An 11229-nucleotide genomic window follows, 5' to 3' on the forward strand; every position below is an offset into this window, starting at 1 on the left:
ATAATATGAATTTATTCTGTGATATTTTCCTCATTGAAGATATTTTAAAATGAACTAAAATAACTGATGTTACATGAAGCAGACATACCTACCAGAATTTAGATAATGGTAATATACATGATTTGACCCCCAAATATCCATTTTGGCTTTCATTTCAAACATCTTTTTTTTAAAAAAAGTAATATAAAAATGATAGATTGCTGCACTCCTTATATTTCCTTCATCTGAAAAATTTTAATTCAATTTCCAGTTATTTTCTCAACTAAATATGTTAACAGTATTTGCTCTTATTATTATTTTTTTTAATTTTTAATGTTTATTTTTGAAAGGCGGTGGGGAAGGGCAGAGAGAGAGAGACAGAATCCGAAGCAGGCTCCAGGCTCCAAGCCGTCAGCACAGAGCCAACCGGGGGGCTCGAACTCATGAACCATGAGAACACGACCTGAGCCAAAGTCAGAGGCTCAAATGACTGAGCCACCGAGGCACCCTTGCTCCTATTTTTGAATGGGAAGAGTATCCATTTTCTGTTTCTTAATGGTAATATTTAGGTCTTCTTTCTGTGATTTTCCAAGAAAATGGTTCATGCTGAGTTCAAATAGTAATTGAGCCCTGTCCAGAACTTAATGGGCAATTTCAGATCTCTCTAATTTTGAGAGCCTGTGACATGAGTCCATCCAAGTGGTCAGCTCCATACCTACGAGAAGAGCGTGTGGATAACCATTCTGGCCACTTGGGACTACCCTGAAATCTATCTGCAAATTCCATCCCCTGCCCAAACACTAAAATGGCTCTGATGCCCACATAGGCCTCTGCAGCAAGCTAGAATCCAGTCTTGTCAGCTTCAGCCTCTGGTGGTCTGCTGTATGGTCTATCAAGCATACACTCAAGAAATGTACACTGTCACTACTGTCCCCAATGTGCCAAACTATCTCAAGAACAAATGGCCCAAATCATTGTGAGAAAAATCATACTTAAATCCAGTAAATCAACCAAACTAGGCTTTTCTACAGCATGCCCAAGTACTGCGTGGCTATTTCAGGGCCCAGAAGAAAAGCAAGTTGATGAATGTCAGTTACACTTTTCAAAAGCCCAATGAAGTTACACACTCGTCCATTTGGAATCACAAAGGCAATGCTCACTTTGCAGCACATATACTAAAATTGGAATCACAGAGGCATTTATATCCGAGAAATCAACCAGTTGAATAATCCAATAGATCTCAGAGACCCTGGGGTATCTTTATTATGGTCAATTACATAATAAACCACTTCTTTTTAACAGTCTGCCATTGGATATCTTTCTCGGTTTGCATATCATTTAAAAGTTCTTCCATCCATGCTTTGTATTCCAGTTCTGATAAAAGTCTGAAATGTTCTTTTCTCAAAAATAATAGCTTGCCCTTTCCTATGTTGGACTCACTTCCAGGCGAGTAAAAGAAAACACTACAAATAGCAATCCAAAACTAGTCAACCCAAAGAATAACTTTCATTTTCCCCCCTTCCTTACACTTTCATTAAATAAATAGTTCTTTCTCCTTAGGAGGGAGCGCTTACCACTATTTCCATACGCCCCAGCATGTTTACAATGATCTCCAAGTAGTTTCTGCACTGGTTTAAGAATGATCAACAGGAGAGGAATCAGTGCCATTGAAACGGTAAAGAAGTGTAGAAACTCCTGATGTCTCTTAAGAGAGAACCCCTAGAGGACTCAACACTGATGAGCAGGAATGACTGAAACTTCTTTGAGCAGTAGCTGCCTGGAAAAAGAGTCATTCCATGTTGTGTGTTTTTGGGTAAACATCCAAATGTCCTTACTTTTGGTACTCCAGAGGCATCCTGTTCTTTTGTTATTGAAAGCCCTATAAAAATCAAAGTTTCCAGGCAGAAAAGCGAATCTGTCACACTGATTTGCTTCCAGGCCCTGACACTTATTTACTATGTGGTTAATTTGTATTTGATGATAGTCCAGTGAGGTTATGTACAGCTACTGTGTTACATTTTCTCCAGTTGGTCAGTGAATTATATCAGGAAAAAATGCAATTCAGTAGCGGACTGCAGGCCATAGATGAAGGTCATCTTTGCTCGATTATCTAGTCGTGGCAAATTAAAGATGATTAGATGACTCCTTCCAATTAGTGAATGTGTTTCTTTGCTTGCTTTTCTGAGTTAGTAGGTATTGCAATTGCCTATATCCTTTTTCTTCCCAACTATAAACTCAATGAGAGAAAGGATTATGACTTGTTACTATTAGAACATCAACACCAGGGACAATACCTGCAAATAATAGATGCTCTGTAAGTATGCTGAAGGAAAGAATACACGAGCCAGCAAAACTGTTTCTTAAATGCCCACTAGAACACCCTGGTGAAATCAATTAGCCTTGATCCAGAAATCAAAAAGTTCAAGGCACAATGCAGTTCACTTTCATTATCTATCCTTTCATATCTCTTGAACATTCTGAGCCTCAATTTCCCTGTCTGAAGAATAAGCAGAAATTAATCCAACAAGCCCTTCTGAGACTTGTGTGGTTCTCTTAAAATAATGTAGATGAAAGCGCTGTGAGTTATAAGCCGCTGCATAAATGTGTGATCAGACATGGCATGTCACCCTGACACGGATCAGGGAAATAATTTAGGAAGTGAGTGTGGGGGGGGGGGTGTAAGAAGGTGGAGAATGCTTAATTTGCCAGAATTCTCTGGGGAGTATGGAATATGGTTGTAAGAAACATTTGATACATTACTTGAGGTACTGAGTGAGATCTTTTACCACTCCTACCCCAAGAGGCATGCTCCACTTTCAAATAATGCTGAATGAAGCTTTCTTCTAAGAATGAGCTCTCCACTTAACTGCAGATTTTTGAATACAGAGTGGGACAGAAGTATGGAGCAGAGGGGCACTGCTTGAAGCACCGAGGATGATTTCCCTACGCCCAGCAAACTTCCCTGAAAATTGAAGAGACAATCATTTATTTCTTTAAGACTTTGAGATGATGCTTGCCTATCAAAGATAACAAAGCAAAAGCCTGTCTGGGATGTACACATATTGTACATCCAGCCTCATGTATAATCACATCAAAATCATATTGGACCTAGAGAAACTCCAGACTGTGTATCGTGAAGTCAGAATACATTAATGTAGGAGGGATCAAACTCAATCTTAGCCAAAAAGTTAATCTCAAATGGCAATGCTGGGACAGACCTGGAGTCAGAACCCAATATTCTACCTCCCGGTATACTAAACGTTTTACAAGTGATTATATTTTAAGCATTGATTCAAAACCATTGAGCAGATTGGTGGTTTGTGCCACATTTTTCCATTCTCTCTCTCCAAATGGATGGCCTACATTCAAACCAGGCAGATGAAAACTGGTAACAGCTTGCTAATGGATGTCAGAATCTTAACTCATTTTATTCAAGTGTTCCTTCATTTATTCCTTAATTCATCAAACATGTATTAGATGCCTAAATGGTCCAAGCATCTGGAGTTGCATAGGGAATTATAGTAAATACAAACAAACATTGTGTGTATGTGTGATCTGAAATGTTTACTAGTTGTGGTATGAGAGAAGAAACATACCATTAAAATAAAACATTTGGCTCTTGGGCTAATTGCCAAGATGTTTGAAAAAAAAAAAACAACAACCATGTCCATTTTCTGTGTTCCTCATCATGACTGTGTTAAATCAAGAATATAAAGCCACCACCAGAGATCTGACTGCAGTATTTCATTTCTCTTACACAAATTAAATAGAATACTGACATTCAAATTATGCCTATTTTCACCTTAATGCTTTTGCAAGATCACCTGAAAACTTCAAAGCAGTTTGAAATAGACTCACCTATATATTAGTTAATTCGGCAAACATGTATAATACCTCTCACGTTCCAGGCACAGTGAACATGTACCGGGGAGTACAGATATAAAACTGCTCCAAAAGAACTCGTCATTTGAAAACAAGTAGCGGTTGGATAAATAGTTTATAATTCAGCACGACAGTACAACTCATGCAAGATACAGAGAATGCATAGAGGTACATGGAGGAGAGTGAGGTTCATTGGACTTGGGTGTTCAGAGGTTTCCTGGAGAATGCTAAGTTTAAGTTACATTTGGAAGGAAGGATAGGGGGTGAGGGTAGACATGGGCATGTCAGAATGAAGGATCAACATTCGCTGAGGAACAGAAGCATACAACAAATTGTGTGCCCTGGGAAATACAACCAACTCATGACTACGGGAGCAAAATACACAAAACTAATTATGATAAAGTTGTTTTTTAGATATTACTAACTTGCATAAGACAAACCCTTGGGCTGTATTAGTTGAAAGTTTTACAGAGTCTTCCACATTCTCTGTCTCTCCGTCAGACTGTTACTTTTGTGATCATATAGTTATGATATGGAAAAATGGCCAGCCAAATGCACAACTGACTACATGATGGCAAAGACAGAATTGGGATACCACTTTGAAATACCTTTCTACGGCCACCGAAAGATCTGTCTAAGGTCCGGATCCCTCCTTGCCATCTCCTCCCTAGCATCTTTTATTTTCTAGTAAGTTTTTCATCCCTTCTTCCCTCTCCTTCCTTGCCCCTCCCCCCTCCCCCGTCCTTCTCTTCTTCCTCTTCCTCCTCCTTCTATGAGTCAACAACCTTCTATGTCTATGACTGCATCCCAAACCTACACTTTCGTTTGTAAAGCGCTTTTAAATCTATGTTTCCAGAATTCTTCAGAACATCCTGTGGAGAATCCTTGCGGAAGTCTGGGCCAGTGGCAACGCGGGCTTACTGTCTTCACAGATCTTTGACAGATTCACATAGATCTGCTATTTAAATTCGGGCTTTGGGCAAGATTTCAGGTGAAAAAAGAGTTCTTATCCTTCTTTAAATTTTAAAATTACTCCCCTTCTAGTATGACTCTCATCTTTTGAAGACAAACTGAGGCAAACAGAGGAGTAGTGACAGTATTGATACTGTGCAGCTATCTAGACAGAATGACACTCAAATATGGGTCTTTTGTTCTCAGATGCTCATCACATTAGATGGTTCCAGGCAAGGGGTCTTTTCTACCACCTCGCCCACTGTAGGGAAAGAAATCCCTGTCTGGGAACTGTAACGACAAGAGGGTCACCGTGCTCCGTGTTTCTCCTTAAGTATAGACTTAACTGCCTCCTAACCTCCTTTTAGCTTTCATCAGAAACCCTCTGTCCATAACTTTCCACATTTAATTCAGTGTGAAGACGTTAATTATGAATTTACTACATTTATTATGCTCAGTCTTGGAAATACAAGGTTAAAAGTATATGTAGTCTTTGAAATGGAGTTTCTCATCGACTTCTCTGGGGATGGGAGACACGGACACGCACGCAGCGGACTCCTTCAATGAAGGAGGCATGTTGTTATGGGTTGAATTGTGTCCCTGAAAAGATATGTTGAAGTCCCAGTCCCCAGGGCTCCAGAAAGTGCGTTTGTTTGGAAATGAGATCGTTGCTGATGTGACTCGTTAAATTAACGTGGAGTCACGCTGGAATAGGGTGGGGCTCTAATCTCATATGATGTGCCCTTATGAGAAGATGGCCACGTGAAGACACAGAGACACAGGGAGGGAGAGCACCATGTGACATGGAGGAGAGACTGGAGTGGCACATCCACAGTCCAAAGAACACCAAAGATTGCCAGCCATTATTAGGAGCTGGGAAAATGGAACAGATTCTCCCTCAGAAACCTAAGGACTCAACCTGATTTCCATTCCCTGATTTCAGACTTTTAGCTTCCAGAACTGTGAAACAATAAACTATTGCTTTAAGCCACCCGGCTTGTGGAACTTCGTTATAACAGCCACAGGAAACTGATACAGCCGCATAAAGTTCACAGGTGAACAAGTCATTTTCCAGTCAGCTGTGTGTGTGGCACACCTGTGGGAGTAGGTGACATTTTAGCTGGATGCTCAGGGGTAAGTTGGACGGGTCCGGAGGGAAAAGGGAGGGTAGGCGTCCACAGCAGAGGAGAAACAGAAGCAAAGGACAAGATTTGGAAAGACCTTTTGGCATCTGAACAATGCCGAGGAGTCCTGCACAGCCCCAGCGTGGAACACGAGGTGCTTTGGGCAAAGCTGTTGCAATGCCCTTTTGCAACAAGAGTTGACTTAAATGAATAAAAAAGAAACAACTTCAAGTTTTGAAATCACTGTGTGTGTGTGTGTGTGTGTGTGTGTGTGTGTGTGTGCGCGCGCGCGCGCGCATGCACGTGTGTGTGTTTAAATATGTATCTATCCCCAGATGGTTTTCCTTTCTTTCTTTTAATTTCTTTTTAATTATGGCAGCTATTCTCCAAACATGTTTTTGTTTATCTCAAACTAAGTATACAGTTTCAACATATGGAGCATATTTTGTTTTACTTCAGTTTATCTTAAGAAATCAGCTTTCCTAACTCTTGTTGGCAGTGGACCCAAATGATTTCTTACTTTTTATTTCCCCCTTTACTTTCTCCTCTTCTTTCTTTCCTTTCAATTATGATTTATCTGTATCTCTCTCCCTCTCATTTTCTCTCCCTTCCTTCTTCCCTTTTTTCCTCCCTCCCTCCCTCCCTTCCTTCCTCCCTTTCCTTTCCTCCTCCCTCCCATCCTCCTTCCTTCCTTCCTTCCTTCCTTCCTTCCTTCCTTCCTTCCTTCCTTTCCTTCCTTCCTTTTTCCTTCCCTCCTCCTTTCCTTTCCTTTCCTCCATGCCTCCCTTCCTTCCTTCCTTCCTCCCTCCTTCCCTTCCTTTCTTTTTCCTTCTGGAATGTCACAAAAGGTGTCTGATGTTGCTGAACTGGTTCAATTAGTGGCAAAAACCAACCGTTCCTTGGCTTGTGGATATTTAGTCAGCCTAGAACATACACAAATTAGAAATAATGTGAATAAACAAGCCAGCAGTAATATTTGCTCTTATGTTTATAGTACCACGAACCTGGTAGTCAAGTCTGTTCATAATCTCGACCCAAAGTTTCTTATCTGCCTTGTTGTGCACGATGCTTTTCCAACACTGTGTATTCGCCTCCTTTGTTCTTTCTTTCCTCAGAAAGCTCATTTTCATCTTCTCAGCCTATTGCACTCCACTCGCCCTTCAAATTCCAGTGCATGTGTCCCTCCCTTTGACACATTTTATGATGCTCCCTGACAGAATGAATCCTATTCTCCCCTGCATGCTCCCAGAGCTCTGTATATCCCTCTATCCTTGCTTTCCTGTGATTGGAATTTATTTTCATACCTGCCTCCTCCACTAAACTGTGATCAAAAAATGGTTTCTCATTGCTCTGAAGTCTTCAATCTAGCAGAGCAGAGGCACAGAGTAAGCACTCCGTAAGTTCTCACCGGAGACATGTTGGAGTGAAAAGGGATCGCAATCCTTCTACAAGGAGTAAAAAGCTTGTCTTTAATATCCTTGCAACACCTCTGAAACCATCTGCACACTTCCCAATTTGAAGAGTGCTGGGAATGTCAGGAACTGGGCACTTGAGGCAGGAAGCCACCAGGAATGCTGAGCCTAAGACTCTAGGGAAACTGATCCTTTCTTGGTATGTACATTCGTGTAGCAGAAACTGGGCATTAAGTAGACTTCACATGTAGTGTGGAAGCACAGTGATACAGTCATGAATGTTTTTGCAGTGACACTATACAAAAGCGTTTACCACTTAAGCCAATGCTAAAAACTATTGCTGAGATGGCTTCTGAGGGTAAGTGTGCGGTAGTGACTTGTGAGGTCTGCTGGAAGCATGAAAAGAAGAAGTAATGGCACGTGTGAGGCATACTTAGCTTGTCTGTACTCCACTAAAACAAAGCCTATGTCTTTCATCTTAAGACCTCCAGAACCTTATTTGACACATTGAATATGATCTACATGGGGCTGTTGGAAGGAAGGAAGGAAGGAAGGAAGGAAGGAAGGAAGGAAGGAAGGGAGGTCGTCTATAAATAGCACACACAAGAAATTGCCAGCTTCATAGGTACAGGTCTATAATTCCTGCACCCCTCTATTATTATCAAGTCTTGTCAACGGCCTTGTGATATAAGAAACCTTAAAAATTACATTGCATGACCCCTAATTCCAGCAACTTAATTCTAGCAGTGACCTTATAAAAGCCTTTTATGTCCCTCAAGCACTGCTCAATGGAAATCTGTGCACTGAGTAGGGTTAGTGGCCCACGAACTAAGCACTGGTTCTGTCTATGTTGCTCACAGTGACTGCGGTCCCCTTTCTCTGACCACTTCCTTCTAACAAGGGGCTTGGAAGTAGCAGTAATATAAGGTGGTAAGGAGAAAAATGCAGAGAGGCTAAAATAGATAAGGTGGGTTGGGAACCCGGGGAGGGAGATAGAATGCAGGTAGGTAGGGTGCCAAGCAGGTCTGGTCGGGGAGGAGGGGCAGAGGGCTATGGTGCTGTACAGGGACCCACCGTCACCAGGAGTCAGCCTCACTACAGTGCCCCCTTGGACTTAACTGTGTTCCTCCCTGATGTCCTCACCTTCACTTCTTATGGGCAAGTCAAACAGCTTCTTGCCCTGTGGTAGTAGGACTTCTACATCTATATGGCTCTTTTTACCGGAGAGCCACAGCACTGGACCCCGGATTATGTTTGTGCCACATCAGGACTACGGGACACTGTGACCTGGGAGAAATGCTAATGGGTCGTGTCCATCCTTATTACAAAGATGGTGTGTGAAGGACTGAGATGACAGATGATAATTACAGAATGTTAAATGCTACAGACACATGTCTGGACTACTGTCCTTATATTGTCCTTATGGTACGATATTCCTTCCCACCTGAGGATACTCAATCCCAGGCCAAAAACCAGAGATTGAAAGAGCACATGGTTTATCAGCGGCAGAGTTCTAGAACCTCACTTTGTGACTTTGTTTTTGTTTCCCTCACCCTCATCTTCAGAAGCCAGGCTGTCTCTGCTAGGAAGTACTTGTGTTTTGTTCATCTGTTTTTTTGTTTTGTTTTGTTTTGTTTTCATTACAAAAGGGTAACCTTCCTTATTACATTAGTATCATTTATGTACCTTGTTTCATTTTCATTTAAACTGAAAGTTGAGCAATCTAAATAAGGAATTTATATTTATAGTTAGAAGGGAATTTTCTAGCTGAACATCTCACAGGTCTGGATCCTGAGGTTCTGGGGGTTTGATAAATTGCTTGCCTGGTGACAACTGAACTAGAGTGGCAGAGCGGGAGTGACAGCCCTCACTGGTACATGTCTCCTGGCTCAGCGCTGCCTTTGAGAGCTGAGTTAATGAAGAGATAACGATCTTTCTAAGCAACATTCAACATTTCAAGTGGTATGGGACAGTGGACTTATACACCACCCATGCCCTCAAGTCTGGGGTCTTAAGAGCTTTGCCACACCTCTGCGGTACCTGTATCTATCAGGCAATTGTTCTCAGGTGTCCTGAGTGAAAGAAGACGGTTTTTGATCTGGAAGGAGATGGGTCCCCATCCCCCGTCCCCTGCCATGTAGACAGGGTGTGGTCTGGTCCTCCTTAGGAAGCAAACCCAGAAGACAGGTAGGCAGGACTCCCACATGAGAATTTGTAATGTTTTGCCACGGGGTCACCCAACTCCCACCCATCAGTCACCAGCTGACAGGTTTCCCTCTCCTGCTTTCCACTGTGGAAAATCCTCCTCTATTCTCTGTCCTGGGAGACAGCCGGGGTTTCTCAGGTTCTTCCCCTCTTCAGCCAAGAAGCACACACTTATGATTAATCAAACTATGAATGCATATGTCAGTCTGAGGGTGGCTTCTTTAGAAACAGCCAGGGGACTGTGTATTTAATGCTCTGAAGCACATTTTCACCCCAGGAGTCAGGCTAACTTCTGTTGAGAATTGTCTCCAGCTCTGTCAATGATGAAACAGAAGCTCTTCTGTAAACCCCAATTTCATGCCATGAGAAGATTGCACTCTTCGCTAAGACTTTAAGAATGGTTTTGGGGAAATGTTATAGACTTTTAAAATAGGAAACCAGCAAAACTCCCACAATCTTCACATTAACATCGTGATTCCTAATTTACAAAGCACTTCCCGCTGGCTGGCCTTGTCAGTCTTTGACTTCAAACCACAGAACAACCACACTGGTTAGGAGGAGTTGGTTATGGAAATCTGCATCCCTATGCTCCATCCAACTCCACTGACAACACTCGGGCCCTTGAAAAAGCCCTTCCCCTCCCGCCTTCAGCATCTGCTCCCACTATTTTCTCTGTCAGAACTTTCCAAGGGAATCCTGCCCATCTTCTCAGGGCCCATTTAGTTAACTTCCTCTTATCCTTCAGTTGTGAGCTCATATCAAGTTTTTCAGGGAAGTCTTCCTTCCCCGACCATCCCTCGTCTTTTGTCATCCCACCATGCCTTAATAATCCTATTAGGCTACAGGTCATTTTTATGTTTGGCTTAACTATTTTATCCAGGGCACGTGTTCACCATATAACAGCCCCGTAAATACTGGAGAAGGGACTGAGTGACCACCACCCACCTTTCTTTTCGGCTGAGAAATCTGAAGCTTAAAGCAGCATGCCAAAGGTCATGTTTCTAATAAGAGTTTGAGGAGTCAGACTTGTAATTCCGAATTTCGACATTGCCACGTGCTCACTTGGGTGATTTTTCTCTGAGTCTCTGGTTCTCTTTTCCTTTATTTGTTAAATTCAGATAATAGAAACAAAGGGAATAGTTAAGTACTATGAGAGATAAAGTATATACAGGGCTTCTGTACTCAGCATACTCTTAATAAATTCATTCACGTCTTTTAAGTCTGTTAGCTGGACTACCGATCCTAGTCTATAAAATTATCTCTATCTTGTTCAAAAACATCAGTGTCTTGGGGCACCTGGGTGGCTCAGTCAGTTAAGCGTCCGACTCTTGATTTTGGCTCAGGTCATTATCTCACCGTTTGTGAGTTTGAGGCGCGCATTGGGCTCCGCACTGACAGTGTGGAGCCCGCTTGGGAGTCTCACTCTCCCCCTCTCTCTGCCCCTCCCCTACCCATGCTCTCTCTCTCCAAATAAATAAATAAGCTAAAAAAAAAAATCAGTGTCTCCTCCTATCCATGGGAAATCTGAAGCAAAAGGAAAGGAGGTGCTAAATGCAACTAGTTTTCTCTTTTCTCCTTTAGTTCATAATGCAGTGACAGAAGAGACTGTGAAATAAACTTTTCAAGGCAATAGAAACAGGCAAAACTCATATTTATTTAGTTTATTTAGCATCTTC

At 42.0% G+C, this 11229-nt stretch overlaps 1 pseudogene; it reads right to left on the reverse strand.

Moving 5' to 3' along the window:
* Window positions 1-494: 494 nt before the first annotated feature.
* On the reverse strand, window positions 495-2075 carry LOC124507561 (metalloendopeptidase OMA1, mitochondrial-like; annotated as a pseudogene).
* Window positions 2076-11229: the final 9154 nt, after the last annotated feature.

The sequence above is a fragment of the Lynx rufus genome, unplaced genomic scaffold (genome assembly GCF_022079265.1).
Source record: "Lynx rufus isolate CCGP_SWC_20201006 ecotype Redwood Valley unplaced genomic scaffold, mLynRuf1.p SCAF_12, whole genome shotgun sequence".
NCBI lineage: Eukaryota > Metazoa > Chordata > Mammalia > Carnivora > Felidae > Lynx > Lynx rufus.